Source organism: Suricata suricatta, chromosome 14 (genome assembly GCF_006229205.1).
Source record: "Suricata suricatta isolate VVHF042 chromosome 14, meerkat_22Aug2017_6uvM2_HiC, whole genome shotgun sequence".
NCBI classification, from domain to species: Eukaryota; Metazoa; Chordata; class Mammalia; order Carnivora; family Herpestidae; genus Suricata; species Suricata suricatta.
In genome coordinates, this window is record NC_043713.1 from 1252188 (window position 1) to 1273007 (window position 20820).

Here is a 20820-nt window from a genome sequence, read left to right on the forward strand (position 1 = left end):
CCCCCCCCCCCCCCCCCCCCCCCCCCCCCCCCCCCCCCCCCCCCCCCCCCCCCCCCCCCCCCCCCCCCGCCGTGAGGCCAGTTCACGCCCCCCCCCACCCCCCCCACCATGCGGCCAGTTACTAATCCTTTGCCGGGAGTGAATAAAACGGTTGCAAATAGAAAAGTGCGGCTGTTTGTGTCTTCAACTCAAATTGAAACTCTTTTACAAAAATACAATAATAATAATTCAGCTAATTAAACAAGAAATTAACAAACAAAACAACAAACCAAAAAACTCCTACCATTCGGTGAGCAGTAGCCATGTCTTCTGAACTTGTGTAACTTAAAGATGTGACTGTTCGCCGGCTGTGACTGAGACGGAATCCCCCGGAAACCGTCAGGGAAGGCCCCGGCTGGGCATTCGACTGTGGCTGTCACGCTAGGGCCGCATTGTCTGGTCATGGCTGTGCCCGCAAACAGCAACTCCTTCCCCTCTGGTGAGGCTTGATTAATTAAATTAATTTAGAGACGCGCTCCCTTTATATTGAAATGAGCCTGTCACGTTAGAGGTCTCTCCTGGCCTCCAGCCTCCGCGGCCCTGCCCCTTCCCGCCGCGGCAGTCAGGCTGCCCCCTGCAGGGCACGCCCGGCTCCTGCTCCAGGGGCCACTGCTCCAGGCAGGAGCTCCGGGACACGGCGCTGGAGTCACTGTCCCTGTCACTGTCGCAGCGAGTCTCCTGAACATCGAAGGCATCTTTTTAATCCGTAGGTGATTTTGAATATCAGTTGGGCGTGTCCTGGAATCTGGACTAAACTCTGCCCTCAGGAAGCTTACATCTAAGGAAAGCAAATTTTTCCAGCGTTAACTTGATTTTCTGTTCCTGCCTGGACGTCACTGGGAACTTTGTTGCCAAAACTGTGCTCTCCGCGCCGGGAGGGTCAGCTGGCTCATAAAGCCGTTCAGCTCCCGGAGTTCACTTTGAGGTGGGCAGTCCCCCAAGAACGGGAGGTTTTGAAAGTGTGCTAGGAAAGGAAAAAGTAAAACAAAATTGAGTCTTACAGAAAAACAGGCCATTGGGAACAAATAAAAGCCGTATTTCCCCAGCACGAGTGTGCAATCCCAGCTCTGTCCTCACTGCTGGGACCAGCGGAGGGGTGGGGTCGGCTGGACTGGGGAAGGAGGGCGGCGGTGAGGGGGGGAAGCCACATTCTGCTGCAAAGCCTCAGATGCTCCGTTGTGAAGTCAGCAAAGAGCTTCGCCGATAGAAACGCCAGCCAACATATTTCGCAAACAGTGTTCAATGCGTGGAGAGGGCTCACAGCAGGGAATCCCTCAGACGCCGGGAATTGTGAGAAAGGGCAAATCCAGGGGCACAGCGATCTTTTCCTGCTAGCGGCTGTGACCCTGGGCGGAGGCCACTCGGAGGAAAAGTCGGTGTCCAAGACATGCTGACCACACGCGCCCGCGTCCGGGAGCAAAATCCACGCTGACTCTGTGAGCTGGACTTCAAGCTACAATCGTCCTTTTTAATTGTCGGTTTGGTGGTGCCTTCGTGAGAAGAAAATGAGAGATCACACCTCTGCATCAGGTGGTGGGATTTGAAATCAAAGACACTGAGGCGCCTGGGGGGCTCAGTCGGTTGGGCGTCCGACTTCAGCTCGGGTCATGATCTCATCGTTCGTGGGTTCAAGTCCCGCGTCAGGCTCTGTGCTGACCGCTCAGAGCCTGGAGCTGCTTTGGATTCTGTGTCTCCCTCTCTCTCTGCTCTTCCTCTGATCATGCTCTCTCTCTCTCCTTCAAAAATAAATAAACGTTACAAAAGTAATTAAAAAACCAAAGTCAGTGAATACACGACAGAGCTACTGACCATGGAAACAGCTGGCGGGACCCCCATGAACCGAGACTCACAGGCTGGAAGGTGCCAGAACTGTCGGAGACAGCATGTCAAGTGAGTACGTTTGGTGTGTTTAAAGAGGAAAAATTGGGGAAAAAAAAAAAGCAACAAGAGGCTACCCAAATGGACCAGGCAAGTTAGAAAAACATCGCACAGACCTCAGAGAGTAGAATTTAAACTGGAGACTTATTCCTGGAGTAAACAATGATCGGCCAAAGCTGAGGCGGGAAGGAGCCAGAAGGAGGAGCTGACGTCACGGAAGGGGAGAGACGTTAGACAGTAGGGAAGATGGATCTGAAGACGTGGAAAACACGCAAGTCCAGCAGGCCGAGCAGCGCCCCGGGCACAGGGCTGCAGACGGTGACGGGGCGGGGCCATTACAGACAGGGCTCGAAGTCGTCACCCGCCTCAGCTCCGGGAGGTCCCGGGACGCGACCGGCAGGACGAGAGAAGCTGTCCTTCACCGTGTTGTCTCCAAGCTGTCCACCGCGCCCTTAGTTCATTCCTAAATGTTTGTGTTTATTATTCAATCATTATGCTGACCGGTGTGTGTAAGTTTGTTTTTAGGGTGTATTGTTACTTTTAAAGTTTATTTATTTATTTTGAGAGAGAGAGGAAGAGAGAGAGAAGGAGAGATGAGCTGGGGAGGAGCAGAGAGGAGAGAGAGAATCCCAGGCAGGTTCCGAGCTGCCAGCGCAGAACTTGATGCAGGGCTTGAACTCATGAACCCTGAGATCATGACCTGAGCTGAAACCAAGCGTCAGAACTTAATGAACTGAGCTCCCGGTGCCCCCAAAGCAAATTTTAGAAAAAAGAACCAAGTGGGAGGACTTTGAAACTGCCTGATGGCAGGACAAGGTAGAGCGACCAGAGGGGGGACAGAAGTACGCAGGATGGAGATGGACGTGCGCATCGAGGGGGCAGCTTCACTCCGGACTGAAGTGACCTCCGGCAAAGGCACAGAGCGAATTCGTGAGAGAAGCGTCATCTTTGTGAAATGGTGTTGGGACCGCGGGTATCTGTATAGAAATATGCGATCATCCGTGTAAATACATCGCATAGACTGCAAATGCGATATAGTTTATACACGCATGTTGCACAGTTGATGCTCAGCTCATCAAGTCAAAGCACACTCAAAATTTTCAAAATGAATCATGAATTGAATATAAAAGCTAAGACTCTATCTGTAGAAAAAATAGGGGAAAATCTTAATTTTAGATAAAAATTAGAGAAAGATTTCTTAGATAGGACACAAAATTCACAAACTATAAAAGAGAAAAGATGGTAAATTTTATCAGAATTAAAAACTTTTGAAAAGACACAGTTGTGAAAATCAAAAGACGGTTTGAGGTTTAGGAGAACCTAGTTATAAAAATACATCTGAACAAACACATATCTGGATTATAAAAGAATTCTTGCAACTCAGTTAAAGCAAAAGCAAAAATCCAGCAAAAATGGGAGTGGACGACTTAACAGATCCTCAGTGACACGGTCAAGGTGCCCGAGAGGGTGTTGGTCCCATCGCACGCGGCAGCGCAGCCAGAGCGGAGTGGCCTCCACACGAGGGGGGAGGACGGCCCCCGGCTGGCGAGGCCGTGGACCCGCGGGCGGCACCCGACCGCGACGGCATGCAGCCGTCCAGGAAAATGGGCTATTGCTCGCTAGTGATTGAAGCCTGTATTCCATGCGACACAGAAATCTGCCCAAGAGAACGACACCGTTTGGCCACAGAGCCCACTGGCCAGCAGCAGACACCGGCGTGGGTCTGAGGGGGGCGAATCTCCAGCCCCGAGATGGCAGAGCCGGGAGGGACCGGCCATCACCTCGTGGGCACACAGTTGCCACCACACTTGAGTGTCGCCTGTTGGGGAGACCTTTGGGACGGGCACCCAAGGAGGCAAGAGCTGAGGTGACACGGAGCGTGCGGAAAACGGGAGCGGGTCTGAGTTACTTGACCACGTTCTGAATTGAGCACAGTGGGGAGGAGAAACATGAGACGGGGGGAGGTCGCTGTCCAGCCAGGGTCGGGAGACTTGCTCTGTGAGCAAGGAGAAGAGTCTCTGAAAGTTAGTGCTTTGAGATTAAAGGGCTTCGTTTGAGAAGCTGGATGCCAGTGTGAGGACCGACAGAGATCTGGATTCAGGGGCCAGTGAAAAGTCCAGATAGAAGGATCTAGAAAGGACAGGTATTCTCACACAGGGCTGCATATTATGAACATTCAAAAGACACCAAATAGGGGCTCCTGGGGGGCTCAGTGAGTTAGTGCCCGGCTCTTGATTTTGGCTTGGGTCACGATCTCACCGTCGGTGACAGGGCAGAGCCTGCCTGAGAGTCTCTCTCTGCTTCTCTCTCCGCTCCTCCTCCAACTGCACCCTCTTTCTCTCTGGAAACTAATAAACAAATAAACTTGAACAGACCCAAAACCCAAACAGCTTTACCATGTTGATACCATTTTGCAAATTCATGATTTCAAGTTTGAGCTTCAACAAAGGGTAAAATGGTCGTTGGCGGCTTTGTGCCGTGCGCTTCTTCCCTAAGCGGACAGGTGCCCGGGCTCTCAGCAGGCCGCCCGTCCCGAAGGTGGGCCAGCCATAAACAGAGAGCCCACGCGGGAGCCGCCACACCCCAGGCGGAGGGTGGCCCTCCCAGCTCAGCCCCACAGGGCCGCCGGCACCGGAGACCCGGAGGAAAGCTTCCCCGGGCACTTCGGGTCCAGCACGTCCGTCTCTGGCAGCCGGGCCGAGGGCTCTTGCAGAGACGTGGATTCCCACGTCCCCCATGACGGTAACGATAAAGACTCGGCCCTGCCCCAGGAAGACACGAGGGTGATTCACTCCCAAGTTCTGTTTCCTGTAAGCTTCAGCGTTCCAGAAAGATTTTATCGTAATGGAAAGTGCCTGATTCTGCCATCGTCGGGGAGGCAATAACTTTTCATTAACTTCATTTTTCATTTTTATCTTTCTTGGAGTGTTGCGGAACATAGCATGTGATTTTAAGTGTCACGTAGTAACAGCCCTCTAAAACGATCTGCCCTCGCTTCCATTTGACACTAATATTTGATATGTTACGTTAAGCGGATCTTCAATTGTGGGTCTACGTCATTTTGCCTTGGGTGATAAGAAGAGCTGTCAGATTTACATTTCCTCATTGAATTCATGTGGATAATGACTACTGATTTTTTTCTTATTAAAAGAATCTATGTAGAGTGTGTTGTGTGTGTGTGTGTGTGTGTGTGTGTGTGTGTGTGTGTGTGTTAGGAGATACAGACAGATTCGGAGACAGAGAGAGACACCAGGGGAAAAATCAGAGAATGGATTTCATCTGGCACCAAAAAAAAAAAACAAAACCAAACCAAGATAAAAAAACAATATTTCGTATTTTTAACTTGCTTAAATGCCTTAGATTTTGCAGAAAGGATTAAAGGTGGCTTCCAGATCTAGACAACACACTTGGCTTTCTCTCACTTTGGAAATTAATGTGGGTTCCATCCATCCAAGTCTCATGCATTTCCAAAGGTACATACTGTCTACTGTCGAAGCGTGTCAACAGTCTGCGTCTGCGGCTCCTCCTGAGGGCCCTCTGCCGCCTCCCGTCCCCACACCTGGTGTCCCGGGACCCAGGCCCATGTTAGTAATTTAATGTAAGGCCCGTACAACTACATGCTGACCTGCCCTGTTCGGCACCGGCTGGCTTTTGTGGCATGTCCTTGGTCACCCCAGGGGCCACAGGTCTTCACTGATTTCCTGCTTTACCTTACGGGTGGGTCTCGGGACCTGCAAGATAATGATTCAGGAGAAATACGCACCCCATCGTAGAGAGGACCAGAACACTTGTCAGATGTATTTGGTCTTCATCCACAGTTCCTGGGACCACTCCAGAGTCAGGAAGGTGACAGAGATGTCTTAATGAAGGAGACTTAAGGACCCTACTCAAGGGCCATGCCGTTGCCAGGACGACCAAGCAGGTGAACAGAGGGTTGGAAATTCCGGCCCCACCCCCCACCTCTGTGGAGAGGGGAGGGGCTGGAGGCCGATTCAGCCAATGGCCAAGCATTTCATCAATGGCGGCTACTCACAGAAGCCTCCATAAAAACCCAGGAGGTCAGGCTTTTGGTCCTTTCTGGAGAAAGTCCTTCCACATTTAGGGGAGCAGAACTTTTCCGTGTGCCAACGAGCTGGGCCCCAAGCTCTGTGAGGACAGAAACCCGACTGTTTGGGCCCTCGCCCTGTAGATCTTTTCCCTCTGCGGGCTGATTCATGCCCTTGTATCTGTGGGGGAACCGGTAAGCAGACGGAACGTTCCCTGGAGTTCTGTGAGCGGCTCCAGCGAGTTAACAGAATCGGAGGAGGAGGTCGTTGGAAGCACCAGTCTGCAGTCAGGTGGTCAGAGGCACAGGTCCCTGTGACTAGTCTGAAGGGGACACGGAGTCCTTACAGGACTGAGTCCTTACCCCCAGGTGCAGACCCTCCTGGACCACCTGGTGTGGCCCCCGGGGCCCTGACAGAGGCAGAGAGTCAGGAAGGCGGGGAAGAGGCAGGAGGGATTCCGGGTTTGAGCAGGACCTAGAGCTGTGGCCGGCTCTCGGGGTGACAGGGCTGTCCTGGGAGCCTGGGCAGAGACACCCCGGCCAGCGGCCAGCACGGGTGCAGGGACTCCGGCCCCACACGGCACAAGGCCAACGCTGCCCATGAATGGCTGAACCTGTAGCTGACTCTCCCCAGAGCCCCCAGGCAGGGGCCAGCCCTGCAGCCCTGCATCTGGGCCGCTGGCACCAGGCACGCACACTGCAGGGCAGCGACTGGCGACCTGCCGACTGAGCAGGCGCAGCTGGGGGCAGCTGAGTTAGAGCAGAGCGGCCAGAGGATGCTGCATGTTCGGGTGCTCAGACTCCCTCCCCGGGCCTCTCTGGCATTGGGAGGCCCACGGTGCCACGGCAGACCCCCCACCAGCGTCCCCGGTCACTGTCCCGGCTGCCCCTCCGTCCACACCTGCCCTGCTGACTGGCCATGGACACCGCTCAGCTTTGGGTCCCCTGCCGGCCTGCACCTGCTGGTAGATGCACCTTCACGCACCCCTGCCAGTTAACAGAGGTGTCAGGAGGGACGGGTGACTGTGGGGCCCTGCCATCTCCAACCCACATCCTAGTAACACAGTTTTAAATGTTGGCAGTGAGGCTAAGGATTCTGGACTGGGGTCATCCTCTTCCCTCAAAACTGACAAAAGGAACCGTGCTATGGGTGTGTTTAGAAATCGTGAACGTCAGTACTTGGCAGAGGAGATTTTGTTCGCAGCCCCGGGACCAGTGACCCCCGTGTCCTCACCCCCACGGTGGACGGCTCTGTCTGCAGGGGACTGAGGCACCAGGTCAGCGGGGCCTGGACCTGGTGTGGACGCGTGTGGACGGGCACCTCCGCTGTGTTGGGTCGGGAGCGCCCCACAGGTTGAGGGTCCCTGTCTAGACCGTTCTTGGGGCTGCACCGCGTCGGAGTCCCGGGCAGCCCACCCCGGGCGGAGTGCGGGCCGAGTCCCTGTCCTGTCTCCTGTGCACACCTGCTGTTTGGAGGACAGGCCTTGGTCCCGGCGCCTCCATGTGCTGCATGGTGGGGGTTGGGATGACGGGTCGCCTCGGGCAGGCTGTGAAGTGGGGGCTGCACAGCAGCACGCCGCCCAGGAGCAGGCGGGCCCTGCCTCTCTCTCCGTCTCTGTCCCCTTGGTGTCTCTGTCCCAGCCCCCCTGCTGAAAACGCCGAGGCCCCCGGTCCCGGCTGCAGAGCTGGAGGGACCAGACGTGGACTAGCTTCTCCGCCGTAGAGGCGAACGCGTTTTATGTCACCAAACGCAAATCTCATCGGGTGGCCGCCTCGAAGGTGACGGTGGCCAATACCTTCCTGGGGAACAGCCGGAGTGGAGGCCCGGCCTCCTGCGTGTCCCCATCACGCCCGCACCCCCGTGACCTGGGGTGGCATCCTGCGCTGGGGGAGCCTCAGACGCTGCACGCTTACAAGAGGGGTGACAACCCCCATGGAGCTGGTGTGGACAGCAGTCAGTAACCCCCCGCCTCCACCCCACCGGCCACAGGAAGCACACTCGGCACTCTTCACCTGCCGAGGGACGGCCGCCCCCAGGCCTCCCGCGGCCTGCACTCCAGGCGCTCACCTGCTTCCCTCATCAGTGGAGGACGTGTGGGTGGAGGAGGCCAGGGTGCTCCCTCCCCAGAGTGACATCCCTGACATCTTGACTGAGGCGGGACGGTCCGTCCAGGTCTGTGCTTCAAATCCACGCGACCGTGGCGGCCACAACCAGCGTCTACGAAGGCACATGCTGGAGCAGAGACGAGTGTGTAGAGTGTACACGGGCATGTGTGAGCGTGTCTGTGTGTGTGAGCGTGTCCGCGTGAGTGCATGAGTGCACACCCAGGAGCACATGTGAGAGCGCTCACATGTGTATGTGTGTGTGTGTGTGTATGCATGTGATTGTGCATGTGCCTGTGTATGAGTGTGCGTGTTTGAGCATGAGTGCTCTTTGTGTGAGCATGCGTGTGAACTCGTGTGTGTGCCTGTGTGAGTGTGCAGGTGTGAGTGTGCATGTGCCTGTGTGTGTGCCCATGTGTGAGCACATGCATGTGCCTGTGTGAGTGTGCGTGTGAGCATGTGTGTGCCTGTGAGTGAGTGTGCATGTGAGAGCATGGGCATGTGCCTGTGTGAGTGTGCGTGTGAGCTTTTGTGTGTGCCTGTGTGTGAGTGTGCATGTGTGAACTCGTGTGTGTGCCTGTGTGAGTGTGCATGTGAGAGCATGGACATGTGCCTGTGTGCCTGCGTGCGTGTGTGTGTGAGCACGTGCGTGTGCCCGTGTGTGAGTGTGCGCACGGGCATGTGCGTGTGACTGTGTGTATATACAGCACCTCTATTTCAGCCATGTTTTTTTCTCTGTATAGATTTCGAGGTTTTGGTTTTAGTGCGGAGAAACGCACTGGGTGTGATAAACCCCTTTCACGAGCGGAGAGAAATAAATACTTCTCACAAAGCGAGTCATGAAGTACATTTTTCCAAGGAGCTCCATTATTTTAAAAACACTTGCTTTTTTTTCTCTTTTCATTTTTGTTTTAAGGGCCAGGCCGGCGGAGCTCCTGCGCGGTCCCAGCCTGTGGCCGGGCGGCCGCGGCCATCACTCACTTTCAGTGGCCGAGGGGGAGCACTTGGGGACGCGAGGCCCTCCTGGAGCCAGCGGCCCCGACTCTCTACAGAGGAGATGGATGGCAGCGGCTCCACGGAGCACATTCTCCCAGCAGGGTCCCCGGGACACACGGCTTCTATCTTTCTCCTGCAAATGGGGACGGGGTGATGGCCTCCTATTCTGCAGGGTCACCCTCTGGGGCGGGTTTGCCGAGGGGGTGTGGGAGGGGAGGGCGGGGGGCCCTCGTGCAGCGGGTGAGCTGGGACGGGCGCACGGCTGCTCCTCCTGACCTGCCCCGGGCCTGGGTGCAGAGAGGTGACGTCCACAACAAATGAGCCCGCTGAGCTTCCGCTCGAGACGTCCTGTCCCTGGTGCATCTCTGCAAGCCCCGCCCAGAAGCCCCCCTGCTGCCCTCCACACCTCCTCTGTGACGCGGGACTCCCTGAAAGAACGTGGAACACACGCCTTGCCAGGACGTGTGCCCGAGAGGATGCCGCTGCCTCCAGCTGCTGGGGGCTCTGGGCCGTCTGATGGTGGCCGTGTCGCTCGGGCGCTGTCTTCGCTGTCACGGGTGACCTCGTGCGCCTGTGACGAGCTTCCTGCTCCTCCCACGGACCCCCGCCACTGGACTCGGGGTCCCTGCCTCATCGTACCCTCGTCGTTTGCAGAGACTCCCGTGCACGGGAACAGGGCGGGGACTCGGGCGGACCTTCTCGGGAGGCGCTGGTCAGCTGCATTTCTGAGCAAGCACGAGCGTCTGCCCCACCCCGTACGGTCACGCACAGCCTCCTGTGCACCTTCAGGTACGTTAAGCCTCAGAATTACACTTTCCATCCTGAACGGAAAGGAGCAGGAGTGAGGGGTCGGGCCGCTCTGACGCCCGGCGGCCCCGCGGCTGCGGGGCCTGAGGCTTGGGGCAGGCGGACGGGACGCGCTGCTGGGTCCACCCCGACTCTCTGAGGCTGAGAAGTGCTTTTGTCTTCCCGCCATTGCTTCTCGGCCCTTCCCCCTCCCGGTCTGATCAGATCGCTGTACGGAAGGTGCCTGGCACCTCGGTGTCCCTGGCACCTGCTGCCTCAGTGCGGAGGCTCAGAACCCGCCACAGCGTTGCTCCCGGACACCCCCCACGTCATACCAACCTGATTCCAAGTAATTCCGTTAGCCTCTCACTCTGGACCGGAGGCCGGTGTGCACCTGTTTCCGTGAGGTTGGAACTCCGTGAATTGCGGCCGGCGTGTCTGCCCCAGACATGCCGGGACTGCGTCTCACGGCGAGAAGAGCCAGCGGAGTGAGCGGCAGCGGCAGGGGAAGGAGCAGGACTCGTTTGTCACGGAGAGTCATACAAGTTCGATGGACAACCAGCCACTTACTCTTTCCCCCAGTCTTCCCGAAAACGACGGAGCCCAGTCCAGGTTTGCCGGTGCTGGAGCGGCGGCAGCACCTCCCTCAGGGCACCCTCGCCACCCCGCACGTCCGCTAAATCTCAGCCTCGCTGCAGGTTGCTGCAGAGACAGCGGTGCCCTTCAGGGTCAGCCTGCGACGCGCCCTCCCCCGGGTCACCGGCACCCCCGGAGGCTGAGCGCTCTGAGGAGCGGCTTCTGCGTGGGTGCTGCTGGGGTTCGAGTGCAGTGACGCGCCTGAGGGCCAGCTCACCCGCTGGCTAGGGACGGCTCCCTTCTGTCCCGGCAGCCACAGACGTCCCACTGGCCAGCCTGCATCAGAGTGTGGGTGTGCCACCATGCCTGGTGGCGTGGCAGTCGCTGGTCTGGAAGCCACGGGGTTGGATCGCAATAATGCCACCGGGCAGGCGCTGCATGGTCATGCGCCCTCTAGGACTCATTTCCCTTTGAGAGTCATGCTTTATGTGAGGACGTAATAATACGTATGAGTCCTCTGAGGCCTAACGCTGCATGAAGGGACCCCGGCCCCCACACGACGTGGGCTCTGCCTGTGTCCCCCTCAGTCTTCCCTTCCGAATGACCTGGGGCTGGGGACGGCGCTCAGGGAGGGCTGCTCACGGGAGAAGCCACAGATGTACCCCGATCTGCCGAGTGAGCTGGGCCCTGGGCCTTCTTTGATCCTTCTTGATCACAAGATGCTTTGGGTGAGAAAGGGCTGGAGGGGTCTGAGAGCAAGGATGTTTCCTTGGTCTACTTGTTCTTGAGTAGCAGCCTCCAGTCTGAGGGACCAGAGTGTGTGGGGAGGTCTGGTGAACCCCACCTCTGCCATCAGATGACAAGTGATAAAGCATAGGGTCAGGTGTCCGTGGGCAGCAGTGACAACCACTGTCCAGCACAGCCTGACCTGTTTCACCTTAAAGAAAAACCACGCCGATTCTCAAAGTCAAACTTGTTTATGATGATTTCGTATGCAGTGGAGCCAAATACTTGTCTTCAGAACATATTAGAAAGAGTAATAATCGTATTTTTATGGCTACTCGAGATGTTGGTTGTTGTCCCAAAGCCGTACTTTCTGGCCAGCGGTGCACTCCCAGGATGTAGGACGAAAACAGAATTTGTGCCAAAATCAATGCAAGTGTGCAGCTGAATTTTCACGGAAATAGTTGACTTATATAATGGAAATATGAACAATTAAAGGGAAAAGAGGGACTTTGTCATTTTTTGAAAGTGGCCATAATTTAAGAAATGCTTTATGAAATCAAATCCCATCGAAAACTGGAAGAGAATGTGGTCTTTTTAAGTTAAATGCCACCCTGGAAGCTTCTAGGCATGAATGAAAATACCAACACTGTCACCAAGTTCGTACCGAGCACAGTGGGAGACCCACGGCACCCCAGTCCACCGGAAGAGCCACAGACTTGTCCGAAACGACTTGTCAGAGAACGGACAAGTAATTTTCCAATTGTTTGGAAGTCTGCTCTGGATTTTCCAGGATTGCCGGAAGTCCCTTCTTGTAATGATCACATCCTACAATTATTCAATTTTAAGCGTGTGCACGTTTCCTTTAACGTCTTGGAGCCAGTGTGGAACTGGCTCTGGGAGCTCAGCTCCATCACTGGTGGCAGGAAGTTCACACTTGATTTGGAAAGAAGGTAAAGTTATAGTGTTTGGATTTTAGTTTGTTATAAATAATTAATTGTGACCCAAGTAGTCATCTTGTCTTGTTTACCAAATTTTGAGCACCGTGTAGCAATTTTTGCATTTTGCTTAGTTGTGCATTTATTTTTAAATGGTGGAGGCATGCTTGTCTCTAGGACCTAGTAGGTCCCACCTGGCTTGCCTGAGCCCCAGGGCATCGTGGATTTCCCGTGTGCAGAAGGAGCGAGGCCGAGGTAAGCAGTGCCCAGGCAGAGGGGACCAGGCTCCGCTCCGGAAAGCGGGGGCCCCTCCCGTGACGCGGCGAGTGGTGGAATGTGTCCAACTAGACAATGGCCGTATGAAATAGGAGTGACTGTCTCAAAGTGGACAAGTTAAGGCTTCTCTGTGCAATATCATGGCCAGAGTTTGCAGAGGCTCCTGGAAGGGTTAATGTCGGGGATTTACAACAGGACATTCATCTGGAGACCTCAAGATTTTCAAGGACAAACCTGTCATATTAGTTAACATGGTTTTGGGTTTGATTTTCAAACACAGTCGTTCGAGCTGAATGGAGACCTCTAAGCCATACTTCAAGTGTGACACCCCCGTGTACGGTCAGCGGAACCCCTGGGGATCAAGCCTAGAGTGAAGCCAGTGGGGCCGGAGGCCAGACCCCCTTCATGCTGTTTCTCTCCCGGTGGTGAGGTTCCTCCCGGGAACCGTGCTTTTTGGTAGAATTTGTCTGACAAGCAGCATATGCTCAATCATCACCTGCTTCGTCAAGAAGGGTGCCCAAATCTCTGGCAGAACGGGAGGGACAGTGTAACAGTGCGCACAGGTGCAGCTGCCACCTTCTGGTCAACTCGAAGTGACCCCTGCAATGTAGCTGCGCTGCTTACGTTCTGAGATGTCTTCTTTCCCCCCTTCCTTCTAGAACTCTCCGCTCTAAAATCCATGGGGGCCTCTGCAGGGTGGAGGGGTGGGCGGTGCAGCCCAGCCTGGGGGTCTGGCTAGAGGTCTTTTAGCAGCAGGCTGAGGGCACATCCCCAAGGGGAGAGAGTGCCTCATGCTGCGCCCCCCGCAGGCCACGGGGGATCTGAGTGTAGGACAAAGTCTCTGGGTAAGCCAAGTGCTGAACAGCCTCCTAAGATCATGTTTTTCCAGTCGGGCCACAGCCCCTCCCTCTTCCTCCACCCCCACCTGGGCTCATCGCCGTCAGCAGGGACGACTTCCCGTGCCCACGGCAGGGTCACACTCACCGGGCAACCCAGGCGTCTCCAGCTGAGTGGCCACACAGCCACGGTCACTCTGGTCTTCCCACCAGACGCTATCCTGCCCCGGTGCTGCCCGCGACAGCGGCTGATGTCCAGCCCCACCCCAATGATCCCTTCTCTCACTGCCCGTCCAGCAGTCTGTCACCAAGTGCTGCGGACCCTGCTCCCGAGCCCCAGGCTCGCAGCCCGCCCGTGTCCCCTGCCGCAGCCTGGCCCCCATGCACCTGTCCTTGCTGACATGCAGCTCGGGGGCCCAGCCTCCCTGCCATTTACACCCAGGCAACGGCCAGTGACCCTTCCATTTCTGAACATAAATTGGACCATGGAGCCCACCGTGTGGGAACATTCCAGCAGCCTCCTTTGTCCATAGTCTAATGTTCACAGCCCTCTCCACGGGCCATGGGCCACATGACGTGGCCAACCTCTCTGGTCCAGCCTGCCACGCCCCTTCTCACCCTCCTCCGGGCGCTGTCATCCCCGTGTCCCTTCACCGTGTGTCTGTGACAGGTGAACAAGGCTCGTGCTGGAGCTCACACCCTCCCGGGCCCCAGCAGGGGCTCCCTCCCTCCCCCACACTTACTTGGAAAGAGGACAAATGTTTACATGCTTGTCCGCTGTGATTTGATAACATCAGAATCCCGCCGTCAAACTATCTCCCTGTGACAGGACAGACTCTGCCCACAGCCGCCTGCCCTTGGGACGCCTACACTTCAGAGGGGCCGCCCGGCAAGTGAGGAAAGAAAGGTGGTCCCCGGTCAGAAGGGGCGTTGAGCGTGTGGGCAGGACACGTGCTCTGACCTGCCGGCTGGCGCAATCCCTGCCTCCCACCCCGTGCGGGGACAGAGAGAGCGTGTGTCTCTAAGATCAAGTCGCTCAACATCCGTGCGAGCCTCAGTGTCCCGTGATAGCACTGCCTTCCTCAGAGTGTGTGCGTGTGTGTGCATGTGTGTGCATGAGTGTAGTGTGTACATGTGCTTGTGTGTGCACACGTGTGTACCGTGTGGGTGTGCAGTGTGTGCATGTATAGCACATGTGCATGTGTGCCTGTAAACCCACATGTCCATCTGTGTGTACGTGCCTGTGCACATGCATGTGTGTGCATGCACATGTGCACAGGTGTAGTGTTGTGCATGTGTGCATGTGCACCACTTGTGCATGCCTGTGTGTGCAAGCATATGTAGTGTGTGCGTGTATGTTCATATGCATGTGTGTGCACATGCGTAGTGTTGTGTGTGTGTGTGTGGGTGCACCCATGTGTGCGTCTATGTGTGTGCATGCATATGCGTATGTGTGTGTTGCATGTGGGTGCATGCCCATGTGTGTGCACATGTGTAATGTGTGTACATACACCTATGTGTGTCTGTGTGTCCCCATGTGTGTGCGCATGTATAGTGTTGTGAGTGTGCGCCCAAGTGTGCATCTGTGTGCGTGCGTGCACATGTGTAGGGTTGTGCGTGTGTGCACCCACATGTGCGTCTGTGCGTGTGCATGCACGTACACACATATGTGACATAGGAGTGAGACTCATGGCCATGACTCATGGCCGTGACTCATGGCCGTGTTTCAGGGTGCCCCCTGCCCCCCTCGGAAGTGCTGAGCTGAGCGCCGGTGTCTCGTCAGCACACGCACGTCAGAGACCCAGGATGCACTCAGTCCGGAGGAACCCGGTTCCTCTTGTCCCATTAACGAGATGCAGATGCAGGTGAAGTGTGTCGCGAGTCAGGAGCCCGCTCTCCCCTAGCTGCACGTGGGGCCCCCCTAAACCAGGAGGCTCCGTTATGTGGGGCTCGGGGGGCTGGACTTGCAGCCACCTTCTGCTTTCCCTACAAACAGAGAGTTCTGGGCCCGGCAGCCTGCCCATGACATCGCGCTACTAAATTCGCATGACAGCCATGAAACGCTCCCATAATCAGTGACACGGGATGATTTTCCGCTCCTGACAAGCCCTTGTATTGAGTATGATAACAGTCACTCTGTCTTCATCCACCGCTGGAGTATAATATCAATCCATTTGATGATCCGGCCGGCAAAGCCCGGCACCTCTGTATCAATCTTCATAGAGTGCCGCCTGATGTCTAACCAAGAGCCTGAAATGAGATCATTCAATCACTTTCCGCCGGCCCGGCCGCTCTCCTGGCGGAGCTCCCGCCGCAGCCGCTGCCGCCGCGTCCCTACCTTGACGCAGGGAGGGCTGGGTGCTAATTGCAACAGAAATACCTAAACGCCATCAGAATGGAGCTGACTCACAAACCACAGAGAGGAACAAAGAGAGCACTCACCGGCTCGAGATACAAAAATCCACGGCGGCGTGAGCCGGGGGTAGAGCTTCCATTTGGCAGCGTTCGGCCCCTGTGCTGGGCCAGGCTCAGAGGCGGGCTCTGGAAACGATGCTGACGGTCACACGGCGCTGTTCGGACACGTTTAAACAGGGAATCCATTTTTGTGTGGGATGAGCGCTAGCCTCGTCCCCTGAGTATCTTCTTGCATTTTCCTTAAATTTAAGAGATAAAAACACTTTAGAAACCTAAACCAGAGCAAGGACAAACATACCGGCTGTCGCCCGTGCGGCGGTGACGCTGGGGAGGCAGACCACGTCAGCCGCGTATTTCATATTTCAATAATTGTAACGGCGGCAGAGAGGGAAGGCAGCCAGGGTCTGCTCTTCCCGTCCATTCTTATCGTGGGAAGTTTTAAATCCAGTGAGTTTCTCCGTAATCAGAGAAAAGGAAGACAGAGCGCTGCCTGGTGCCCCTCACGGCCCCCCCCCCGTGACACTGCGGGGGACGGCGTTGTGCTCAGGAAAACAGAGACACGCTTCAGGAGCATGGGGGGCAGAAGTCCTTAATGAAAGAGTCTGAGGCCCGTCTACATGTGTATTTCAAAATGGAAATCTTTTTGGCTTTTAGAATTAACTGAAAAACTTCAATCTCCGGTTAATGCAATCGCTTACAGTTTTTAAGAATTGAAGGAATGACACGTCTTCATTAGTTTATGAGTAGAATATCCCACTGACTTCCGGCGCCCTTGGCTGAGGTCCCTCGGAATCCACACCTGGGAAGCCCGGTGCCATTTTCATGCGTCCGTCATATCTCCACCTTCTGAGAGGAAGGGCGTATTATTACAGCCATTCTTCTGAATTACCCCAGGAATCACTCACCGTGACACGGGATATTAGGAGACTTTGTCATTTTCAGGTGAGGCTTTGTCCCTGCTGGCCAGGTGCCAAGGAACATGTTAATTATTTCCCTTAATACCAAACCTTTATGCTTTAAATACAGTCTCTCGGAAACCCAGGAAGCAGATGTGCAGCCATATAATACACACGGAGAGCCCGAAATGGTGCTATCTAGGCGGGCCGGTGGGACCCCCGGCTGTCAGCCGCACACGACAGGGCTTGTGTGCACGTCTGTGGCTTAGGCTCTGAACCCTATTTGGCTTTTTCTGCATTTGTTTTTCTCCTACTTGTAAGCAGCGCAGGAAAACAGTGTTCCAAATTGTTTCTTCCTGATTTAACTTGGGTGTCGTTTCTATGCACACACACACACACACAGTTCTTGGCACAACATTAGAAAGACACCGAGTAATAATTAAAACACACAGAATGCGTACTGTACGCGTATAAATGAAACGTGATAAAGTGCAGGGATCCTTTTCATGCTTCCAAGGAAAATCTGCCGATGGTCTCAGGGCCAACCGATGGGCACGTCAATCCATTACGTTTTGTGCAGGTGAGAGGCGGTGGGATTCGTCACGCTCCTGGTTTCTCTGCGGGGGCGGGAGCACCATCCGCACCTCTCCTGACGCCCCCCTTCCCTCGGGTCCCTGCAGAGTGAGTCTCCGAAAACCTAATGGTCAGTTTTGCCACGCCACCCATTTTTTCCAAGCATACAAATGCCACCAATTCAATTAAGCCGACAGGGTCCCTCGGCCAGGTTGTCCCGGAGAAGAGAGGGGGCCGGCTGGGGCTGTCCGTGTGAGATATGGTTCAATCAACGGCCGAAGTTTTGCTTGTCAGTTTTGATATATCCGATAATAGCTGTGGGTTGTTCGCCATGTCCAGTGTTCTGTGAAGATGGGCCTTTCATATTCTTTATTGTTTTTTACTGACAAAATGTCGCCTGGACTTCTGCAGTTTCGTGAAGTGAAACAACACGGAAAACAAAACGGAGTTTAATCCTCACACGCCTAAGTGGACCTCCCAACCTCATGGCGAGTGTCCGGTGAGGCGCAATGGGCTCCCGGTCATTGATCCGCCACAAGCAGGCTCGGGGGTTGACCGTGGCCCCACGACCCCACAGCCCAAACACCACCACTCACTCGGGTCCCCTCAGCCTCACACGACGCGGTGCGTGACTTTGGGGGGCAGCGATCCGTAATTATATTTCACCGCCTCCCGGAGTCAGGCTGACACAAAAAGAACAAAGATGGGGCTTTCCAAAATGGGCAAAGGCTGCCGTGGCTTTTACTTATGGGGTGGTGCCGTGCGTCTACACTGCAGGTGACTCGTTCCTTCCCTGGGGACCCTAGTCTGATCCGCTTCCATTCTTTCCCTTTGGTCTCTTCTGTTTTATGCAGAGACACCGTCACACAAGGTATTGACACAGGAGGCAGCAAATCCGGGGACTTGTAAGCCTAGTCCTGGCCGTTCCGTGCCCTGGGACGTGCATACAGGCTTGCACACAGGTAGACGGACACACGCGTGCAAGACACACAGGCACACACGCACACACACTGGCGCACACTGGCATGTATGCACACGGACACACTGAGACACGCTGGCATGTGCACACACACTGCCACAGACACACACTCACATGTGCACACCGTCACGTGCCTGCCCCTGGGGAGCAGTGTGAGTGTTGATGCTCACACACCTGTGGGTACGTCCCTAACTGCACTCACCGTCCCTACGTGCGTGCAGTGTCCACTGTCTTAGCTCTCGGTAAATGACAAGACTGCTGTCCGTGACAATCTTTCACGGCCTGCGCTTCTCCAGCACGCTTCTGCGCCTCGGATCAGCATCTGGACGGGCTGTCCCTGCGCACGCTCACAGGGCGGCATCGCTGACGTTTCCGTGGGCCGCTTCCCCGTGACCGCTAACGGGTGTCAGGTGGTGTGTGTGAACGCACACGTCCCGCTGCTCCTTCTTCATTCAGATCGGGGCCCCTTCTGAGCATCCTCCTCGGTGTGCACGTGAGGGTGTGCGACCCAAGGGGCTTTGGAAGTGGACTGTGTGCACACACCCCACAGACTGCGAGACGGGGCACACGTCCTCCGCAAAGGACACGCACTCCCTTTTCTGCGGCGGGGAGTACACCGTAACAAATAGAAGCAGTTTATGAAGACGCTCGCTCTGTCTTCTGACGGGAATGACCTCTGACCACATGAGGACAGACCGCGTCCTGGGCGAGGCCGCTGCAGGGCTCCCTCGGGGCTCCCGCGTCCGGGAGGAAGGAGCAGGGCTTGGAGGGCCGGGGGCCTGGGCTCGGGGCTGCCGGGCCACCCAGCTCTCCCGTTGGCTCTGCAACAGCCCGCGGGCCCTCCCCACGTTCCGACACCGCCAAGGTGGTAACACGTGTGTTTTGTCCTTGGAATCACCCCCTTTGAACTCTGAGGCCACGATGCTGGGACATCTGTGTCACCTGAAAACTGTTCTTGACCTTTATCTTTTACTTTTGTACCGTGAGCTCATTGGAATCTGACGAGTCACCGTGTGGTTGAATGTACTTGACGGCGCGTCGTCCTCTGGGGGGTGAAGCTGTGGGGACAGGAGGCCCGGGACCCTGCAGCAGACGAGATGTGTGTTCAAGCCTGAGAACAGGAGTAACAAGAAACGATGATCAGACACGAAGGTGCTGCGCTTAACCTTAAGTGATCTTTCCCAAAGCACTTGGAGGAAAGTGTAGGAAAGGTGTGAACTGGGGCACCTGGGGGCTCAGTCGGTTAAATGTCCAGTTTCAGCTCAGGTCACGATCTCGAAGTTTGTGGGTTCGAGCCCCGCATCGGGCTCTGTGCTGGCAGCTCGGAGCCTGGAGCCTGCTTCCGATTCTGTGTCTCCCTCTCTCTTTCCCTTCCCCCCTCTCTCTCTCTCAAAAATCAATAAACATTAAAAAAAATTTAAAAAAAAGGACAGGTGTGAACATCTCCTCCGTTTTCCAGAGCAGCAGACCAGTCCCCACCTTCCTGCTCTGAGGACGTCAGATGAGGGGCTGCTTTGCCCCCAGGGCCCCAGATACCAGCTCTCTTCCTTCCTGTCGGTAAATTGAGGAGGGAGGGAGGGAAGCCTGTTGTCCAAGGACTCTGTCCTGCAGGCCTGGAGGCTGTGACACCCCTGGCAGGGGCTGGCACGCCGGGGCTTACCTGTGTCACTTCACCTCATGCACCACAGTCACGCGGTAGGTACGCTGCCCCTGGCGGGGACCCACACACTGGCAGACTGCATTCTTGCTTGTCTTACCCCCTCCACCTGCTCTGCAGACCCCCATGGACCCCCGCTGACCCCCACGGACCCCCATGGACCCCTGCAGACCCCTATGGACCCCCACAGACCCTGGCAGATCCTCACAGGCCCCCACAGACCCCCACACGTCCCGGCCCGTGGGACACAGACAGGGGAATAGACGGAGCCATGCCAGCCCCTTGGGTCACATGCCCCTGTTCTCTCTGGGCAGCCCTGCCTCCTGAGAACCCATCACTTAACAATCTTTTTACTGTTTGCCTTGAACACATGCCTTGGGAGCCACATCCCAGAGTGACCTATCTGTTGCCAACTGGTAACATAATACATGTTAGTGCCCCGCTGTGCCCGTGTGGCAAACAAGAGCACTCGGGCCAGGAGGAATTGAGTGGCTTCCCAGGGTCACAGAGCCTCTAAATGGTGGCATTAGACTCACACCGAGGCCGCTGGCTCCAACGCGCTGGATTGAAATGATCACCCCTCAGAAGGAAATGTCATTTGCCCCTCAGGTGTCAGAAGCCCGGTCCTGCGGGGACTCCGTCGGGACAGACTTCCCAGGGGCCACCCGCAGCGCCGGCCAAGAGCCTCTCCAGTGCCTAAGACCGACCTCATGAGGCGGGACAGGGGAGCACAGAGCGGTGGGAAAGGAGGCTGCGCCTGGGCGGAAGAGGCGAGTGTCCGCGGACGTCCCCACCCCGACTTCGGGGCCACGCGCTGCTTCTCAGAATGCCGCGGGCACACGGGACGTCTCCGCAAATCTTACTGCCACTTAATCTTGCCCAGGTTTTCTGGAATGATTTCAGAGGCCCGAGGAGTGACCCCTATGAAACGTGGAGCAGAAAGGACAAAACTCGGCATGATATTGGGGGTGACAGGGGAGGAAGGACGGCGTGAGAAGCACTCCCGGCCAAGGCCGTGGCCGCGGCGAAGCGCAGAGGCCTCGGGAGGAGAAACAAGGCAGGCGATGGCACTCCCTTGATCTCAACAACTCGCGGCGCTTTGCA

At 55.9% G+C, this 20820-nt stretch overlaps 1 long non-coding RNA gene across 1 annotated transcript; it reads right to left on the minus strand.

The window, feature by feature from the left end:
- Positions 1-158: 158 nt before the first annotated feature.
- On the minus strand, positions 159-5802 carry LOC115278141. The gene is made up of 2 exons (XR_003902723.1): positions 5681-5802; positions 159-1003 (listed from the first exon to the last, which is right to left on the minus strand). It is a non-coding gene; the product is annotated as an uncharacterized LOC115278141 (long non-coding RNA).
- Positions 5803-20820: the final 15018 nt, after the last annotated feature.